Below are 21,900 nucleotides of genomic sequence, written 5' to 3' on the forward strand. Positions count from 1 at the left end.
CCCACTCCAGTATTCTTGCTTGGAGAATTTCATGGACAGAGAAGCCTGGTGGGCTACAGTCCATGGGGTAGCAAAGCGTCGGACATGACTAAGCACAGCACAGTAGCAGCATGACAACAGGTTCAGAAGGTATTATATAACATGGACTAAAATATGGCTAGGTTAAACAGAATTTAGGATAAATTAAACGCATAAATTATATCTATGTTAGGGCTTCCCAGGCGGTGTTAGTGGTAAAGAACCCTCCAGCCAATGCAGGAGACATAAGAGACTTGGGTTCAATCCCTGGGTTGGGAAGATCCCCTGGAGGAGGGCATGGCAACCCACTCCAGTGTTTTTGCCCAGAGAACCTTATGGACAGAGAAGCCTGGCAGACTATGAACCATAGTGTCACAGAGAGTCAGACATGACTGAAGCAACTTAGCCTAGCCTATGTTAAGACAGAGGATGGATACTGTGGCATTAAAAGACTATAGATTAAGGGTTAGCCAAATATAGTCCATGGGCTAAATCTGACTCACTGACTATTTTTGGTGATAAAGTTTGTTGGAACAATGTCACACATTCATTCGTGCATTGGCTATGGCTGTTTTTGTGATAAAGACAAGAGTTGAATAATTGTGACTGAGAGTGTGTGACTTGCAAATTCTAAATACTGACACTCTGTACCTTTACAGACAAAATGTTTGCTGAATACACTCTAGGACACACTAGCAGCATTCTAATATTCTTCATATCTGGGGCCCACATTAAGCAGGATGAAAAAGATCTTGTAGATAACACCCTCTGGTAGGTGCAGAATATTGGCTAGGGCAGAAATTACTGACAATCATATGATGAGTCTGAAAAATGCATATTTACCAGTCATTTAATCATCACATCTTTGGGGGTTTGGTAATGAAGTTAAAGAGGCTTCCTGGATTTGAGGAATATGGTGATAAAATGGGCTTCTGACTATATCTACCTGTTTTTGATGTTTCTCAATTTTGTGCTCCTCATCTATAAAGAATCATGGAACTTTGGGAAAACAAAGTTCAGAAGTATGAAGTAATGTCGTAAATTAGCTGGAACTAATTTCAGGGCTTCTGATTTTTAGATAAAAATACTGTACTTTACTATACACCAAATGCTGAAGCTGAAACTCCAATACTTTGATGACCTCATGTGAAGAGTTGACTCATTGGAAAGACCCTGATGCTGGGAGGGATTGGGGGCAGGAGGAGAAGGGGACGATAGAGGAAGAGATGGCTGGATGGCATCACCGACTCGATGGACATGAGTCTGAGTAAACTCCGGGAGTTGGTGATGGACAGGGAGGCCTGCCGTGCTGCGATTCATGGGGTTGCAAAGAGTCGGAAATGAATGAGCGACTGAACTGAACTGAACTGATACACCAAATACATTAGCAGTATTTACTCACAAAAAAACAAAACTCATAGTCTTCAGAATAGCGGCTTCCTTTTTTTCCTAATGAAGTTCCCTGGTATGAAATCAATTTGTATACATGCATTAGAACATGACTTTGGTAATCCCAGTAGTCCTTCTGTACCAAAATGTTTACATGAGAACAACCTAGGAAAATGATTCTATCATTCTGGCTCTTTTGTTCCCAGTATGCATAATGAAATACATTCTGGGACAGATTTCCATTCATGTATCCCTCTTCTGATAACAGTGCTTAGAATACAGAGACTACGGATAAAGGTGGGGTTCACAGTTGAATCTAGTTCATACTTGGCACACTGGTATCAATTAGAAGGCAGGGAGTTGCTGTTTTTGGAGTTGGCATGATTAAGATCCTTTTTATTGTCTAAAATTTTGAATCCCTTAGAGAATTTAAATTTTCTATCAAAACAGAGGGGAGGAAAGCTTCATCAGTCAATGATCAGATCTAAATTTTGAGATACCATGGTTAAGCTCTTCAAGAACAAGGATAAGCTCTTCAAGAACAAGCTCTTCAGTTATCTAGTTCAAGTACGAGATTCATTATTTCATTTTCAACCTGTCATCCATAATAATCAGTGTCATTCTCCCACTCCCACTGGATGTTTGCCATTTGCTAGGCAAAATAAACCACAAAAAAAGGAAATCTTGATAGCAGCCATCTACCTACACAGAAAAAAGATCCCCAGAGAGGCTTAATGCTTTGCCACTGTTTAATACCCTAGCTGCTCAGATAATCTGAGCTACCCTACCCACAGCATTGTCAATAATCCTGTCCCATCTGAAATTTATTAATCTGTTTCCAGAGAAGTATCAGTAAGAAGGTCACAATCATTGGCCACTTTGTAAAGTAGGCCTTCATTACCACTTTAGGGAAAGCTGTTTTACCCTTGAACATGTATTTGTCAAGTTCTTACATAACACAGTCTCCTGGTGACTCTGGTAAGAGATCATAAACATTGCTTATGCTCCTGTTGAAGATTTCACTAAGCTACATGTGATTTCTATTTTAAAAGGAATCCACAACCTTTAAATTGTTACATTTTGATCATGCCTGAGATTTCAAAGTATTCCCCGTGTACATTATTGATGCTCACCTTAACAACTTAATACAGGATATTTGGAGCCCACGTTATGCAGTTCCCACATCTGTTTTAGTCTCTTACAGATTTTTGCTATTGAATTCTCACTACATACTTTGTTCACAAATGAATATTTCCTTTTTATACCACCAATTACAATTATGTTCAAGAAATTAGAAAGAGGACTTCCTTGGTGGAGCAGTGGATAGGAATCCGCCTGCCAATGCAGGGGACGTGGGTTCAATCCCTGATGTGGGAGGACCCCATATGCCCCGTATCCACTAAGCCCATGTGCCACAACTATTGAGCCTGTGCTCCAGAGCCCAGGAACCACAACTACTAAACCCATGTGCCACAACTACTGAAGCCCACACACCCTAGAGCCTGTGGTCAGTAATAAGAGAAGCTACCATAATGAGAAGCCCTCACATCACAACAAAGGGTCTCCCCACAGGCCACAACCAGAGAAAGCCCACCCACAGCAATGAAGACCCAGCCAAGAATAAATACATACAAAAAATTTTTAAAAATGAAATTTGAAATACATGGAAAGAACCAAAATTAAAGCGCAAATAACAATAATAAGCATCTAAGCCTGACAGCTCCTTCTGGCGCACACACAGCCATCCCAGTCTGAGGCCTCCTTCACGTGGCGGAAAGAAGCCAAGCACTTTGCTTTTGTAACTGTTTGGCCCTCCAGGTGTGTCCGTGAGTCACAAACCCCATATCATTTCATCGCTCACAAATGGAAATGGGCCTGCCTTGTTAGGCTGTTTAATGCTCGGTGCCTAGGGCCCAGATCTTGCAGAGCCCAGCCCTTGACCATGCAGGGCTTTGTCCAGTCTGACAGGCTCTCCATCATCAGTGGGCACCAGTGCATTTTCCAGTAATATGCAATATGAGTTTCTGCTGCCTTCCCCCTTGTGCTTGCCAGTGGCGCTGATATATTTCTGAGCTTTCCCAAAATTTGCCTTTCAGAGGAAGAACAGGTACTTCTGCCTTCTGCCCATTTCTCAGAATTGCGCACTGCCCAACCAGCTCTGATTTGCCTGTGGCATCAAATGTGGGGCAAATGCAGACAGTATATTCAGCTAATCGTCTAGCTTCATCTCTCTTGAGAAGTTTTCCTAAGTGCTTATCAGATCTGGGTCCCAAAGGCTCATAACCTAGCTCTCTAGTTAAATATTTGGCAAAAACAGTGGCCTTGAAAGAGTGCCGTTTGTGGTCGGGTGTACACAGCACCAAATCAACAAACTATTTGTTACCATTCCAGAGCTTTCCCTCCACATGTGATGCAATGTTAATAAACCACATCCATAGGGTCACGGGAGTAGGGAATGATCTTATTTTGAAGGCAAGCTATAGACGAGGTGCTTCTAACCCATTATCTTATGCCATCCTCAAAATAATCCTGGAATAAAGGCATTAAGTTCATTATCATGTTTTTACAAGTAAGGACACTGAGGCTCAAAAAAGTTAAGCAAACTTTCCACCCATCACACACCAGCTCCAAGGCACAGTCTTGAAGCAGATTCAGCAGAGAGAAGGAATACGCTGCTTCTGTATTCAGAGAAGGTAACTTCTTTGTAAGGGTTGCCAACCAGAAGTTGATCTGCTAGAGCAAGAAGAAAGGGGAATTGCTGAACCGAGGGGCTCACATGAGGATTTCTGAGGACCTTACAGGCTTCTGAATTCATACTAAGCTCACACTCAACACTTCCTCCATGTCCTTGGAATTTTGCCTCCTGGACTGTGCATCTCTTGGTCTCCCAGTAAGCCATGAAGTCTCTGATGAAGGTGACACAAGCTCCCGTGAACTGAGTGCATCATTGCTGCCAAGGAAGTTTTCCATACTCGACCCTGCCTTATTCTCCCAGCAACCCTGGGATGTATGTTTTACTCTCCCCACCTCATAGATGAGAAAGTAAGGTGAAGCCTTGCCCCTGAAGAGGCAGAGTTGAGATCTGTGCTGAGTTTGTCCGATTTCAGTGAGTGCTCTCATTGGCAAGACACACACCAGACTAACCAAGAGGGCAAGTTCCAGGTTCTTAAAACGCCCTAGTCCACTGATGTATTAAGAGTAAGGGCTCTGGCACTTAGGACTTACTTTTTTTTCATAGCTGTACATTCTTTTTTTTTTTATTGCAGTATAATTGCTTTACTATAATGGCTGTGTTAGTTTCTGCTGCACAACAAAGTGGATCAGCGATTTGTATACATATATCCCCTCCCTCTTGAGCCTCCCTCCCTCCCGTCCCCGCCTGATCTCACTCCTCCAGGTCAGCAGAGCAGGGAGTTGAGCTCTTTGTGTTATAGCAGCTTCCTACTAGCTATCTATTTTACACATGGTGGTGTATATATTACCAATCCTAATCTCCCAATTTATCCCTTCCTCCCCTCCCCACTCTTGTCTACATGTCTGTGTCTCTATTTCTGCCCTGCAAATAAGTTCATCTGTACTATTTATCTAGATTCCACATATATGTGTGTGTGTATACATACACACACAATGGAATATTGAAAGTGTTAATTGCTCAGTGGTGTTTAACTCTTAGCGACCCCATGGACTATAGCCTGCTAGGCTCCTCTGTCTATGGAATTTTTCAGGCACGAATACTGGAGTGGGTTGCCATTTCCTTCTCCAGGGTCCTGACCCAGAGATTGAATCCGGGAGTCCTGCACTGCAGGCAGATTCTTTACTGTCTGAGCCACTGGGAAAGCCTCTGTGATATATATATATATGCATATAACTACATATATAATACACACACACACACACACACACACACACACACACACACACTGGAATAGCACTCGGCCATAAAAAGGAAAGGAATTGGGTCATGTGTAGAGATGCGGGTGGACCTAGGCTCTGTCAAGCAGAGTGAAGCAAGTCAGAAAAACAAAAATCACTTACTAAGGCATACATGTGGAATCTAGGAAAATGAGGACTTACTTTTAACTCAGGTGGATACCAACGAGCCTTCTCATAATTGTAATGTTACATGTCAGCAGCAGAGGAAGTTACATGTGACTGGAGGTCTTCATCTGCCCCAAATATGTTTCCCCCACTTCTTGTTAGTGGTTTCCACCAGTGGGGATGTTAGGTTCAACCATTGCTATTAAAATGCCAATGCTGCTATTAAAATGCCAGTGCTGGGAGTGTTCATTTCCTGAACTATGGGAGCCTGAACTGTTGACCAAGTTCTTTAACACAGTCTTAGGAACATCCAGTTCAGAGGAGGAAGGTGTTTGACAGAGGAAAGCAGACCATAGGGTGGAAGCGGGGACAAAAAATTGAGGGGCTTAATACGTGAGGGCATCTTAGTGTGGTAAGTGGAGGCAAAAGGGAATTCTTTCTGGAACAAAGTAAGATGATAGTGGAGGAGACATGAAATAAGGAACTGAACTTATTTCTTAGCCCTTCCATGCTCCCCTATGTGATTCCCTAGAGGTGATATGTGCATCACGGTCATTAGTGAGCGATGATTATGGATAAGCTGTGACCTAAGTCAACACAAAAGATGGCACAGAGGTTCAGCAGATGCTGGGAGGAGCTTATACTTCCAGCCCTTCTTAAAGTGGGTATGTGTAGCAGCTTTGCAGGCCCAATATCCTTATTTGTAAAATCACCACTGAAAACACATGCCCACCAATAGCCAGGGTGCACATCTCATGTAATTTCACCTACTCTATACTTGGAGCTTCCCAGGTGGTGCTAGTGATCAAGAATCTGCCTGCCAATGCAGGAGACATAAGAGACGTGGGTTCGATCCCTGGGTCAGGAAGATCCCCTGGAGGAGGGAATGGCGATCCATCCCGGTATCTTTGCCTGGAAACTCCAATGGACAGAGGAGCATGGCAGGCTATACAGTCCATCGGGTCGCAAAGAGTAGGACACGACTGAAGTGACTTAGTACTAACACTCTATACTTAGTAGATGAGACCTCCTCTGAAACTACTGCTTTCAGCCTCTAGTAAAAAAAAAATTAAGCTGAGATAGGAAGCTGCAGGCCCAATTAGGAATTAATACTGGAAGAATTGGGAGGTCAATAATACAGTACAAGTTCCGACTTCTCAGAGTCCAGTATCTCAGATGGGAAACCACTAAAAAAACCATCTAACCCATATTTATATACATAGTGTCTCTTTGTAAAGTACAGGATGTTTTTTTTATAATTAAGAGTGATCGCCTTTGGGGGCAATGGATGATTGGGACAGTAGAGAGAGAGAAAGTCTATTTTTCATTGATGATTCTGTCATATTTTGAAGTTTAAAGCATGTACAAAAATAAATAAAAATTTAAAAGTCACAGATATGAACAATCCTATGGGTTCAGTGATGTCCTCTGAAAAGTAAAATCAGAAAGGTTTGCTGAAGAGAAGTTAAACTCTTCTGGTCAAACTCTGAGTGAAGCCATGGAGTCACCTCTGTGATCACATAGTTGCCACTGCATTGCTCTGATCTTGGAATGACTTGGTTTTAGGGCGTGTCTACATGTGATACATAGTCACTCTCACTTTCTGCTGAGTATTTAATCCAAACCATCCAACAAGGGAGGAGTTTACCTTATTGATTTGAAGATATATTTTTTTAAATTAAACTGTTTGTAAGATTCTGATCTATTTGAAGGATATTCAAAGACCTGAAATGGCTTTCAAGCTTTCTTTAATGAACTGATGTTCCACAGCAATCCTCCTAACTTCAGTAAGATGATAGTCTAACACAACTGTAACTATATTTGTTTCCTTTGTAGTTTTGAATTTGGGAGTTAATATAACCATAGGAAACATCTGCCATGTATAACACTTAAACATAACTCTGTTATTGAAAATCAGTAGAATGAGCACAGGTGATGTGATTAGATAAATTCAACAGTTCCCATGAACTGCACACCACTCTCCACAGAAAATTACCTGATGACAACCGGAGCAAAAGAAAAAGAAGTGCCTTCTGCTTAATTAAAATATATAACAAGTTAAAACTTATAGCACAGAAGATGAATCACCACAATTACTGCCTTTATAGTCACTGCTGGAGAATTCATTAATGGAATTAAAGTAACAGTAATGAATTTCTTTGTATAAACTTCCATTCTGTTAAATTCATTGTCATTACCTCCACGAGGAAGAGGTGAAGATCTGTTGTTTTCACACTGATTATTGGAAAACCAAGTCATTTGTGAGAAGACTTTTCTGGAGCAGTTATGCAGTAGAAGGTGCAGAAGACAGAATGATCTACTCAGCTGCTCAGACTCACACCACTTCTAATACAACAACTCTGGGAAGACTCTTCGATATGTTTAAAGCAAAAATGTGACAACTAAATTAAGGACTCTTTTGTGATTAGTTTCTGAAGGCCAGTCTCAGATGACTCTGGAGAACAATTTTCTGCACAGCTATATGTGAAACTCTAGTATTTTCCACCCTTTGTGAGGGGACAGGTAGGTGGGTACCACTCCAGGAACTATGCAAAGTGGACAGAAGACAGGGTGAGAAGAGGGGGCATTTCCTTGAATGTCCTCTGGTGTTGGCACCTTTGTCCAGCCAGCTCCCTAGGTGGGGATTTATCCTTTCACCTTGGCAGATGGCAGGAGGTTCATATGTGAGACCCTCCTGGAGGATTCTGGATCATCCAGCTGCAGAATTATGCCATTTCCCCAGCAGTCCGGCTTCTGAAAGCCTTGCTCAGTTGAAGCGCCTCCTAGTGGTACCTCGAGGTTTTTGTATGAGTTGTTCAATAGTCAAGCCGTGTCTGACTTGGTGACCCCATAAACCGCAGCATGTTAGGCTTCCCTGCTCTTTCCTATCTCCTAGAATTTGCTCAAACTCACATCCATTGCATCTGTGATGCCAACCAACTGTCTCATCCTCTGTCACCCCCTTCTCCTCCCACCCTCAATCTTACCTAGCATCAGAATCTTTTCCAATGAAGTCGACTCTTCACATTAGGCAGACAAAGTACTGGAGCTTCAGCTTTAGCCTCAGTCCCTCCAGTGAATATTCAGGGTTGACTTTTTTTTTTTTTGCAGGAAAAACAAGTTTAATTTTGAAGTCTCAGCTTCAGGGATATAGGAAAGAGTGAAAAGGAGATCCATGGAAAGTGGTACAGCCAAGCCAAGCTTGGCAACCAGACTCTTTTCAAAGCCTATCTTTGCTACTTTTATCAGCTCTGTGATCTTGACAAACGACTTAGACTCTTTATTTAATTTTTTTTTTGGGGGGCCTTAATTTCTTCTGTTATAAAATGGTAATAATAAGGATACTCACTAACCAGTGCCTGGGAGGAACAAAGCAATTAAAACACGTAAAATTCTTAAAACAATGCCTTGGCATACAGTAAGTGCTCAGTAAATGCTTGCTATTATAATGTTAGCATTTATATGGAGAAATTGACCAACTGCAAAAGACCAAGTATAACTGTCGGGCAGCATGAAGGGCTCAGTTAATATAGCTCAAGTGTCAAAATAAACTAGCAATGTGAATGTCACATTTCTAGCACTTATGAAAAGCAGAGTAATCAGAAACATCAACTACTGAGGGGAAAAGAGGGAGGAGTGGGAGGAATTGGGAGATTGGAATTGATGCATATACACTACTGACACTATGTATAAAACAGATAACTAATGAGTATATGCTGTGTAGCACAGAGAATTCTACTTTTAATGTACTGTGGTGACCTGAATAGGAAGGAAATCCTAAAGGGAGAGGATACATGTATATGTAGGGTTGATTCATTTTGCTATACAGTAGATGTCAATACAACATTGTAAACCAACTCTAATAAAAATTAATTTAAAAAAGAAAAGAAAAAAAAACACCTCATCAGAAGAATCTTACGAGACAGGATGAAATTTTTATGGTTAGTAGGTAAAAAAACAACACACAGATTTCTCCTTGGACAGGAATTTGTTTTTCTCCCTTTGTAAATAAGTCAGGGTCAAAGTCCCCAAAGTTTTCAAATAACACTAGATGTTTTTCCACTTTGGTTCAAAATCAGTGGCCTCAATCGAGATAGGGGAGGGGCAATGATCTCAGACAGGAGGTCTGGCCTCACTTTCACTGCCCTTATGCATCTAGAAGCCTTGCTGGCCCTAACTTCACATTCACTCCTGAATCTAACAATTCTTCTACCCACTGTTACCCCTCAGCTGACGAATTGTCACCTCTTGCCAAACTCCTGGTCAACCTCCCAATCTTTCCTTCTGCTCTTAGTCTACAATGCACTCTACAGACAGGAGCCAGGAGAGCTCTAAAATGCAATGGAAGACACATTACTTCCTTACTTAAACACTCCCAGTGATTCCCTTAGAGCATTTAACCCTAATTCCACTCATGACCTCAGACTCTCTGGGCTTCTTTCCTGTTTGACTCCGCTCCTTGCTTCTTAAGTGTCCAAGCACACTGGTCTTCTTTCCATTTTCAGAATATGCAAAACCTTTTTCAATCTCAAGGTTTTTGCTCTTGCTGGTCCCTCTGCCAGGTTTTTTCCTCCCCCCCACCCCTGCCTCGATCTCCGTGTGGCTTTCTCTTTACACGTACTAGCTCAAATGTAACCTCTTCAGAGATAGTCACTCTTGTAAGCCTATTGAAAGTAGCCCTCATCAGTCTGACCCCTTTATCTCACTTCGTTATTCTTCATAGCACCAACTAACTGATTTTATTTCTCTTAGTATTATTCTTAGTATGGATATTTGTCTCCTCTTACTGCAATGTAAACTCCACATGAACAAGAACACCATTTCTTCAACTCCAGCTCCTTGAAGGGTCCCTGGCACAAAACGGACACTCCATAAATATTAGTTGAGTGAATAACAACTGCCAGTGCCCACGATGCTTGGATGACAGCAGACCTTTGCTCATCCTTCTCGCAATCTCCTTGGCAACTTCTTATCTCCGAATTCTGCCATCTCAGCACTCAAGAAAAGTAGAGTGGTCCATCCTTTCAATCCCTGTCAAATCTAATACAAAATCTTGGTTACTTTTTGGTATTTGTACAACTTTTTGAGAAGGGCTGCCATCTTAGATTTAACTGGACCCCGGATAATTATTCTCAGGCTGATCCTAGAATCCTTTTCCATTCTCTAAGTTCTTCTCGATTTGGTATGACTTGCAATTGGTTCTTTCCACACCCACATTCATGGCTCTCCTAGCCCAGCCTCTTGCTGGTAGCCTCTGCAACCCAAATGATCTCCGGAGCCTGGGAGAGTTTTACACAACCTAGTTAGTTCTTGGCCAATTCACCTCATAAAGTCTACCCAATGACAGAGAACACTGCTATAATTATATTTTTAATAAGGGTGTGGACAGGAACGGAGTTAATTGGCTTTAAAATGGCTGAGACAGGAAAGCAAGTGTTGGCTGACTAAAGATCAACATAGCAATTGGGAAATTTAACACATGGATGGCAGGGAGGCTTAACCTTTATCTTCCAATCTCATGATTATCAAGCCTCTGGCAACTTGATTTCCAAATTGCACATACAAGAAATTTTAGTCATAAGTTTATACAGGGTCACTCTGAAGATGGAGTTCGTTTACACATAGATAGAAACCTCAATTTTATGCTAGAATCCTGCTTCCCAAAGAGTAGACTGATGAAGTTGCTACCCAATGAAAATATGATTTGGATGGTTCTCTGGGGTCCATGACACCTAGAACAAGGCAGAAGAAGACACAGAAATAAATCATGAAGATTCGTACCTTCGCTTGAGAAGTAAGGTCCATTTTTAGTGAAGATCACCTGGAGAACTGTAAATAAATGTGATATGGAGCCTCCACACCCAGAATCTTGACTTAATGGGTTTATGGATAGGGCCTGGGCAGCTGTACTTTTTAAAGCTCCTAAGGGGATTTTCATGTATAGTCAGTGTTGAGGACCACTGTTTTAGAGGCTTGCTTTTTGCTATAGTTAAAGATACTAGAAATTGTTTTCTAAATCAGTAATGGATTTCAAGACAGAGAAAAAGAAAAGAACCATTTTGGAATGGCACAAAAATGACCTATCCTCATATCCTAAAGAGGCTATAGTGCTAAGATTCTAGCCTTTTCCCATTATCCTTCATAAAGACCTCCCAGCTTCACCACTGGCAATAAACCCAGACATTCTTGAGACATAACAAGGAATTCTTTAAAAATGCAGCTGTAAAAATTGCTCCACTTTTTTCTTTTCTTTTTCTTTTTTTAGAAGTGTAACAAAAACCAGTATCTTTTCAGCGAACAGAAGCTTCAGAGACGAGAAATCAAAACAGCCTGAAAGCTCTGAGACAAAGAGTCTTTACTTCCCACAGGTAAGAGTGCATAAGCTGTAAGTATGCATGGCCACGCTTTTACTTGAACTCCAAGAAGCTAGGGACAGGGCTCCTGGGACCACCCCTACTACCTCTGAGCTGCTGACACTTAAAATCACAGTGTTGCCAGTTTGGGCAATCTAGTCACCTTTTACCTATTGATCTGTAACACTAATTCATTCATGAAAGTGGTAACAGGACTAGGTACAGAGTATTCAATAGGAGATGGGGCACCACATGCTTTAAGAGCCAAGTAAATATGAGGAATTCAGTGGCTGAGAATCTTAATTTCATTCTATCAATGCTAATTTCATTCACTCAGTAAGCCTCAAGGCCCAAAGCCAGTAATTAAACTCCATTTCCTAATTTGTAAAGTTGGAGAGGTGAGGCAAGGTTACAGACTGTCATAAAATAGCTACTATGGGACGATAATGAAGCCCTCTGCAATGATCAAACAAAGTGGTGAATACAAAAAGCCATGAGACACCCAGCACCCGACACTTAGCCAGGGTTGACTACAGGGCACCCCCAAAGTACACAGAGTACAGGAATGGGAAACTGGCTACACTTTTTAGCCACAACATCCAAGTCAACAGAATGACCACACACAACAACTGTGAATGAAAACAACTGAGTAGAAATATCCATGTACATAAATCTTCTACAAAATAAAGACCATGCACCTTAATTGTCCATTTCTTTCCCTTCAAAACATTACCCTTCTAATTTTATTGCCCATGACGATAAGACAAAGACTCAGTGTGTTTACTCAATGACTTTTAACTCTGACTTCACAGTAGAATATTCTGGGGAATCACAAACAACAAAGAATAACAAGAGCACTGGCACCGAGGCCCCATTCTTAAATAAAAATTCTAGAACAAGGTGGGGGCCTCAGTAATGTTTAAAAGCATCCCCAGTTATTCTACATTTTCTTTTTCATACTGCCAAATACTCCGTGCACGTTTCCATATGCAGGCCAATTGTGTATGCATCCTTACTTGGAGTGCCTTCCTCTCCAACTCCCACCTCCACCCCTGTGCCTATTTCCACTGGTCTATATAGCTTGGCCTGTGAAAGTGTTGCACTCAACATGCCAACTAATTTGGAAAACTCAGCATTGGCCACAAGACTGGAAAAGGTCAGTTTTCATTCCAATCCCAAAGAAAGGCAATGTCAAAGAAATACCACACAGGTGTACTCATCACACATTCTAGCAAAGTAATGCTCAAAATTCTCCAAGCGAGGCTTCAACAGTACGTGAACCCAGAACTTCCAGATGTTCAAGCTGGAATTAGAAAAGGGAGGGGAACCAGAGGTAAAATTGCCAATATCCATTGGATAATCGAAAAAGAAAGAGAGTTCCAGAAAAACATCTACTTCTGCTTCATTGACTACGCTAAAGCTTTTTGATTGTGTGGATCACAACAAACTGGAAAATTCTTTAAGAGATGGGAATACCAGACCAGCTTACCTGCCTCCTGAGAAATCTGTATGCAGATCAAGAAGCAACAGTTAGAACCAGACATAACAATTTCAAAATTGGCAAAGAAGCAGGTCAAGCCTGTATATTGTCAACCTGTTTATTTAACTTATATGCAGAGTACATCATGTGAAATGCTGGGCTTGATGAAGCACAAACTGGAATCAAGATTGGAGGCAGAAATATCAATAACCTCAGATATGAAGATGACATCACCCTTATGGCAGAAAGTGAAGAGGAACTAAAGAACCTCTTGATGGAAGTGAAAGAGATGAGTGAAAAAGCTGGCTTAAAACTCAACATTTAAAAATGAAGATCATGGCATCTGGTCCCATCACTTTTCGGCAAATAGACGAGGAAACAATGGAAATAGTGACAGACCTTATTTTCTTGGTTTCTAAAATCACTGTAGATGGTGACTGCAGCCATGGAATTAAAAGATGCTTGGTCCTTGGAAGAAAAGTTATGACAACTAGACAGCATATTAAAAAGCAGAGACATTACTTTCTCAACAAAGGTCCATCTAGTCAAAGCTATGGTTTTACCAGTAGTCATGTATGGATGTGAGAGTTGGAACATCACGAAAACTGAGCACTGAAGAACTGATGCTTTTGAACTGTGGTGTTGGAGAAGACTGTTGAGAATCTCTTGAACTGCAAGATCAGTCAATCCTAAAGGAAATCAGTTCTGAACATTCATTGAAAGGACTGAAACTGAAGCTGAAGCTCCAATACTTTGGCCACCTGATGGGAAGAACTGACTCATTAGAAAAGACCCTGATGCTGGGAAAAATTGAAGGCTAGAGGAGAAGGGGATGACAGAGAACGAGATGGTTGGATGGCATCACTGACTCAATGGACATAAATTTGAGCAAGCTCTGGAAGTTGGTGATGGACAGGGAAGCCTGGCGTGCTGCAGTCCATGGGTTGTAAAGAGTTGGACATGACTGAGTGACTGAACTAAACCAACAGCCTGGCCTTACATCCTTCAATGTCATCTCTTTCTCTTTTTTAAGATTTTTTTTTTTTAATGTGGACCAATTTTAAACTATTGAATTTGTGGCAATAGTGCTTCTGTTTTAAGTTTTGTTTTTTTGGTCCCAAGGCATGTGGGATCTTAGTTCCCAGACCAGGGATAGAACTGGTATCCCTTGCATTGGAAGGCAAAGTCAACCACTGGACTGCCAGGGAGGTCCCTCAATGCCCATCTCTTACCCTGTATTGTCAATGTACTTTAGGGCATAATGCTCTCTGGAATCCCCAACTCTAACTGTCCGTTTCATGGAACACTTAGAGGATGTCATCTTACACTGCTCTTGGCGTTTTATGTTTGTGCCCATCTTCCCTGGTAGATAATATGCTCCTCTAGAGCAAGGACCTTGTTTCAAGATTTTTTTTTTTTTAATTTTCCCCACGGACTCTGGCACAGACTTCTTGGCTTAGAAGATGTTGAAGAATAGGTATTATTGTTGAGGTCGATGCACTAAAATTCATTCCTGTCAGCTTCTTACTGACATTTCCCTGCAAGATGGAGATTTTGAGTGGAAATGAACAAATGCTATTTGTATATCTCAAAGAGCATCTGGTACAGGCACACCTCATCTTATTGCTCTTCACTTCATTGTACTTTGTAGGTAGTCTGGTTTTTTCTTTCTTTCTTTTTTACAAACAGTGTTGTCAGATGGTAGTTAGCATTTTTTTAACAATAAAGTATTTTTCAAATTAAGATATGTACATTGTGATTTAGACACAATGCTTTGTTATTGTTTAGTCAATAAATTGTGCCTGACCCTTTTGTGACCCTAGGGACTGTAGCCCACCAGGCTCCTCCATCCACAGGATTTCCCAGGAAAGAATACTGGAGTGTGTAGTCATTTCCTTCTCCAGGGGATCTTCCTGACCCAAGGATCAAACCTAGTGGACTATAGTGTAGGGTAAATCATTTTAAATGGGCTAAAAAACCAAAAACATTTGTGACTCATTTTATTGCCGTATTTGCTTTATCGCAATGGTCTGGAACTGAACCAACAATATCTCTGAAGTCTGTCTTTATATCCTGTTCAAGCTACAGAAAAGAAACTCTTCACTGTAGGCAAACATCTACAGTCTGTGGCCAGCCATTTTCTAGAATATTTCTCCATTAGCCTATTATGTGGCATTATCTCACCAATGCTGATCTTTTCTAGAGGATTTTTGAGGGCAGGAGGGTAAGGGTAACACACAAACCAGTAGACAAACTCAAACGCAGGTCTGTGATACTCCAGGCCGGAGACTTCCTCTAACAGCAGAATCTGAATGTCCTTCCCTTTGGCATATGTCAAACCAATTGTATTTGTATTTCATTGACATAGTCAAGGACCAGTTTAGCTAGTGGACAACAGACAAAATGGCCTTCTGTGATGTCCTTGAAACAGCCCTTCTGGAAACTTGGATTGCATCTTGTTCAAGCTGTTACAAGCAAAAGGACAGAGAGGGGAAAACATTTATCACCACAAGAAGATGATTCATTTCATGATCTTTGCGACACAAAACCCTGGCTGTCTTCTAGGCTGATTTACAAAGTCCCAGAATGTCAAAGACACTGTCCTAGGAAATGATTTTTTGGTGAAAGCATATCTGAGTTTAAAATGACCCTTTGGCAATAGGATGCTTGAAAGTTTGAGGTTTGTCTGGGTGAGGGAATGGGTCCTGGTGATGAAAGTAACCACTGAGTCTATTTCATATAATGGCATGATGTAGTGGACTTTGAATGATCACCACTCAGCAGAAAAATGAAGGTGGAGGAGGACACAGAGCGACCCCTTTTTCCTTGTTTACTGCTTCACTGAGTTAGGAGACACTCCTGAGAAGGAGTCTGAGCCAAGAATACAGGAAAAGTTATATTAAGAAGAAGGAGGAACAATTCTCCATTCTATCTCTGTCAACTAATTAGTCTACAGAAGTGCTATTTGAAGGAAATACAATTCAAGTCACATATGTGATTTTAAGTTTTCTGCTGATCACATGAAAACAAATTTACAAAGAAAGATAAAATTAATTTTAATAATGTACTTCAGCTAAACCACTATGTCTAAAATACTATCATTCTAACGTACAGTCGATATAAAAACTCAAGAGAGCGATATGTATTTTTTGGTATTAGGTTTTTGAAATCTGGGGTGTACTTTACGCTTACAGTACATCTCAATTTGCACATTTCTAGTGCTCAGTAGCCACATGGGGCGAGTGCTACTCACTCTGCATGCAGGTTTAGACATGCTAACTGGAAATTGGGACATCAGACAGAAATCACTGCCAGCATTGAGCTACCTAATAAACGCTGGATATTTCTTGCTGCTAGCTCTTTCACTATCCCCGAGAAGAGATGATCTCAAAGGCCACATGCTGTGTTAGCAAAAAGTTTTGGGTTTTGGTGCAGAATAGACTGTGGGATTCAAATACCAGCTTTATAACCTTAGGCTGGTTGGTTACTCTCTGCAAGTCTTGGTTTCTTTAATTATCAAATCAAGACAGAAAAGCTAACTCACCAGATTGCTGAGAAGATTAAAAAATAAGATAGGTATAAAATACACAGAACAGGTTAGACTAGTACAATAGGCATTCAAACAATGATTTCCCCTTTATAAACCTCAACTTGATACCTTAGGGGCCCTATCATTGTATCTGAGGCCATTCTGCTTTATTTATTCACTTCCAGAACTTTCCCTTGAGGTTTCTTCTGCTAAGGCAATTCTTTCCCCAGATTTTCATGGGGCTGGTTTCTTCTTATTATGCAGATTTAAGTTTAAGGGTGACCTTCTTATGGAGATCTTCTCTGTTGTCTTACTTAAATTTGCCCCCAAGCCCTGTTACCCTCGAGGCCCCCAGCCTCTCTTTACTTTCTTTCTAATGTTTATGTACAGATGTGAGAGTTGGATCATAAAGAAGGCTGAGCACAGAATTGATACTTTCTAATTGTGGTGCTGGAGAAGATTCTTCAGAGTCCTTTGGACAGCAAGGAGACCAAACCAGTCCATCTTAAAGGAAATCAGTCCTGAATATTCACTGGAAGGACTGATGCTGAAGCTGAAGCTCCAATACTTTGGCCACCTGATGTGAAGAGCCGACTCATTGCAAAAGACTCTGATGCTGGGAAAGATTGAGGTCAATAAGAGAAGGAATGACAGAGGATGAGACGGCTGGATGGCATCACTGACTCAATGGATATGAGTTTCAAAAAACTCCGAGATACAGTGAAGGACAGGGAAGCCTGTGTCCCGGTGTGCTGCAGACCATGGGGTCACAAAGAGTAGGACACGACTTAGCAAATGAACAACAATAACAAAACATTTATCAATATCTGAAACGATCTGATTTATATATGTGTTCACCTGCCTCTTATACATCTCTGTAGCATAGAAGCTTCACAAGGACCAAGGCCTTGTCTGTCATATTCAGAGCTCAGCAAGTATTCATGGAATGAATGAATGTTTAACACAGGAAGGCAAATGGCAAAGTGTCCTGATTCTAAAGGTAACTAAGACTAAGAATTTCAGAGCTCTTTCTGACATAAACGAATTGCTCAGGAAATCAGTGGCCGAGAGTCAGCCTCACCTGCTGTGGGTAACTACTGACTTTACAGCTGGATTTGGGAAAGGGTGGGAAAATCACTCTCCATAGGTGATTTCACTGTTGTTGCCTATTGATGTGTTCACACCCAAAGTGTATGTTCATGCCACTGAAATCACCCAGTGGATTTGGTGATTCCTGCCCTTCAAAAGAACTAGGTTGGGACCCAATTAGCATGATGCAACTTTCTGACCCCAAGGAACTTGGCAGCATGCATTAGTGGAACTAGAGTGGGTATCAAGATCAGACAGACCTGGGCTTATGTCCCAGTTCAGTTCTACCTTTTACTTGCTGTGGAGACTGGGCAAGTCATGTAAATTTCCTTAATCCTCAGTCTCCTTATCTGTAAAGCTTTGTTTGATAATCCATACCCTGCAGTGAGAAAATTAATTGAAGAGAGAATTCATGGAATTACCATGAGAATTAACAGAAGGAACATAGGCAAGTGCTTAGTATATCTTGAAGGCTCAGTGACTAGTAGGTATCAATACTGTCATCTTCCCATTCAAGAATGCCTTGCCAGAATATATATACTCATCAGTCTTGGAATGGATTCTTAGAGGGAATCCAATTTCCTTTTAAGATTCTGCTATTTCTTTCCCTTACATCTATGTCATTCACTTTCTTGCAACAGAGGGGCCAGGACTGCAGACAGAGGTGGGGGGAGTACTTGCTGAGTTTATTAAATCTATTCCAAGCTGTGAAAGATGGAAATGAAGACATTTCTCTTTACAGAGACAGTTTGTGTTGTACCTGAAGATAGATGCAGCCATCAGCCCTCTCCAGTTTCTATATGGAGATTCATGCAGCTACAGGCAAGATCTAGCTGTTTTCTATTCAAGATAATAGGCCAAAAGAGAACTCAGAGAAAGGGTCAAGACTTCATGCTAGTCTGGACACATTTCACTTGCTGACAACACAGAAAATTGCTTGACAAAGGTGAAGCAATAAACCCAACATTGTATTCTGAACCCACCATTCATCTTCTAGAGTAACTAGATCAGGGCTGACTGTACTCATTCTTTTGCTGACATAAGCCCCATAAGAGTAAACTGCCCTAAAAAAAGTAGGAGACTATTTAACACTGACTTATAAACTCACATTCATATCAATAATAGCAGTTTATCATAGACTAGGCATTTCATTTTCCTAATAACCGTGCAAGAAAGCAGTATTGTTCCCCATTTCATAAGAGGAAAAGTGAGACTCAGAGAAGTTCAGTGACTTGCCTGAAGCAAGGGAGCCAAGATTTGAAGCCTGGTTTGTTGGGCTTCAAAGTTCCCTGTGTCCTCTGCTACACCTTGCTGGCACTGCCAATGGAAGACCCAGGTCCTCCAAGGCACGGGAACCTAGTGCCTTAAAGGAAAAGTGCAGAGGTGCACAAGAAGACTATTACTATTCCTACTCAGTACTGGGAAGCAAACAGCACTTCATTTCAAAACCAGACCTCGGTCTGTGTCTGACATCCAACTGTGGGACCTGAAGAGCTCTTCTTAAGACAGTGACCCTCTGCAGGTGTTCTCCAATGCTGTCTATAAGACTGAAAATTCCAGGGCTGAGGATGGTCACTTTAGGAAAGTCATTGCAAGAGCTTGTGAAGAGGGTTTCCCACAAGGCAGAGACGGGTGAAGCTCCTGGGAAACAGTGTCCCAGGAGCTCACTCATGAAAGCCAGGCTCTCTCCTTTGGCAGGGCTGACTCCAGACCCCCAGAGAAGGCTGCATATGGCTCCCACAGCCAACCCATATGCCACAGAGGTTTGGCTGGATTGTTGATGCAGACCCTAGGGGGGAAGGTAAGGGATATTCACTAGGGCCTCAGGCAAGGACTTCAGGGCATGTCCACAACCTTCCAGGACTGCTTGCAAAACTTTATGAACATTCCATAAAAATGTTTTCCCCACTTGGGAGAGGACTCACAGCTCATTCTCAAAAGGACTTAATGAGCACCAATTTTTAAGAACCACTAAAATACACAATTTCATCAGTTTCTTTCTTACATGATTCAGCAGCACTTTTACTCCATTAGTCTTAAATATATTCATATACAAGTAGTAATCTAAATATATATATGTATGTATATGTATTTATATATAGTATATGTGTATGTATATACACATATGTACACATTTAGGGCAGAATATATATACACACATATATTCATACATATATATACACACAACACATATATCCATAAACGTTGCACACACACATGTACACACATGCAAAGTGCAACATGTGCAAAGAAAATCGAGGCCCACGGACCCCAAGAGTCTTGCCGAAGTTTGCACAGCAGGGGTGAAACGAGCCACACTCCACTGACCAAGAAGCATGAAACTCAGGTGGGAAATCCTAACCAACCAACTTGATGAAAGAAAACAAGCGAATCCCTATAATGTCATAATAATGTTTTGCCATCATTTTCAAGTCCAGCTACCGAAAATCCTAAAACGCTTGTTATTAGGGTAAGGTGGGCTGCCTCCGCAGAACACAGGGAGAGGCCATTACAAGGATGTTCTCCCACCCAAAGAGCTGCAACTCCGGCTCTGGTAGCGCCCTGGCTCCCGCCGTTACCTGTTTGCCCGACTTCCCCCTCCTCTCCTCGGCTCTCTCGTCCTCTCTCCTCCAGCGGTTCCCGAAGCTGCCTCTCCAGCTGGAATTCCTTCGCTGAGGTCAGGCCGCCTCCCTTCGGCTGAGCTCCGGGTGACAGCCAGAGGCTGCTTACCTGTCACTGTCCCCGCGGCCTCTTAGGGGGCGGGGAGCCACACCTTTCGGGTCGGCGCGGCGATCGCTCAACTTTCCGCCGGATACCCCGAGGCGGCCGCGGCAGACGCTGGGAGAATCCTCAATCCCGCCGTCCGCACATCACCTGTCTGAGCTCCTTCCCCTCCCCGCTATTTTTTCTTTTCAATTTGACGTGAATAATGTATCTTCTGAGAATCCCCTAGTCACGCCGAAACTCATTCTCAAGATGCTTTTTATAAAGACTGATGTGTGCCGTCGTAAAAGCGGCGAGGGTGGGGGCGGAGAGAGTCTTTTTAGTTCCTCTGGGAGGGGACCTCCGTGCAGTCAGAGTCCCGGCTCTGCCCCAGGCTGCCGCCCGGCGGCTCCGGCGGGTTTCTGGCGTCTTCCGGAGCAGCCGGAGCACAGCCGCCGGTGCGCGTCTGCCTGCCCTCGGCCTCGAACCCGCGGCCCCGGCGCCGCCCCAGCGCCCTCGGCTCCGCCCGCGGTGGGTACTCACTTTTCCGGGGGAGCGAGGTCTGCCATCTCAGTCCGTGAGCACTTCCTGCACGAGGATGTGGACCTCCATCGTGCGTAAAGCTGTTTCAGGAACAGCCGGTAGAATCCAGAAAGAGGGAGAGGAGCGAGTTAGACTTAAAGGGAAAGGGCGGGGGCGGGGGCGGGGGCGGGAAGCCCAAGACCGGGAGGCTGGTGTCTGGGTAGCCCAGCCTAGACTCCAGCAGCCGGGCGGCTCTGGGACAAGAAGCCCAGTAAGTGCACTTGTTCACTCTTTTCTTTGTGAGAGGAGGAGTCCAGGTTGCAACATCTGTGTTCCTTGCCCGAGGCGGAACAGTGATTTTCTCAAGCCTGCAAAATGTCCAGAACCGGCCAGCTTCACCAGGTGAAGGAAGGAGCTGGGGAAGCCGGAATGCAGCAAAGAAGTGGAGAAGGAAGAACGGATTCACCCTAGATGGGTTTTGTACGATAGATGGGGACCACAGGTCTTCCGATGAGACTGCATCACAAAACAGATTGGCAAAACAACAACAATAATAAAAAACATAGCTTCATAAATGGAACGACCTCAAAGCTGGTATTTCTCCTGGCAGCCAAGACGTTGAGTGTCTCCGTGTCAAATTTCCTTCCTTATTTCCGAATAACAGCTTGAACAGCAGCCTGACAGCCCTGGAGTGAGGCTCTGGGGAATTGAATCTCACCTTCCCTTAGAAGAAGGAGGGGTCGGAGTGAAAGGGGCAAAAACAGTCAGTGACCCGAGAG

The 21,900-nt window shown here is 42.5% G+C and overlaps 1 protein-coding gene across 3 annotated transcripts in view; it reads right to left on the minus strand.

The window, feature by feature from the left end:
* Window positions 1–21,222, minus strand: part of PRLR (prolactin receptor) — a 194,183-nt gene extending 172,961 nt beyond the window's left edge. Inside the window, exon 1 of one of the 3 annotated variants that reach the window (XM_065905385.1) lies at window positions 21,143–21,222. The gene's annotated coding sequence lies outside the window, so the exon portion shown is untranslated. The other 2 variants (XM_065905384.1, XM_065905383.1) reach the window with 2 other exon arrangements.
* Between the last annotated feature and the right edge of the window lie 678 nt (window positions 21,223–21,900).

This window comes from Muntiacus reevesi, chromosome 14, assembly GCF_963930625.1.
Source record: "Muntiacus reevesi chromosome 14, mMunRee1.1, whole genome shotgun sequence".
Classification (NCBI taxonomy): domain Eukaryota; kingdom Metazoa; phylum Chordata; class Mammalia; order Artiodactyla; family Cervidae; genus Muntiacus; species Muntiacus reevesi.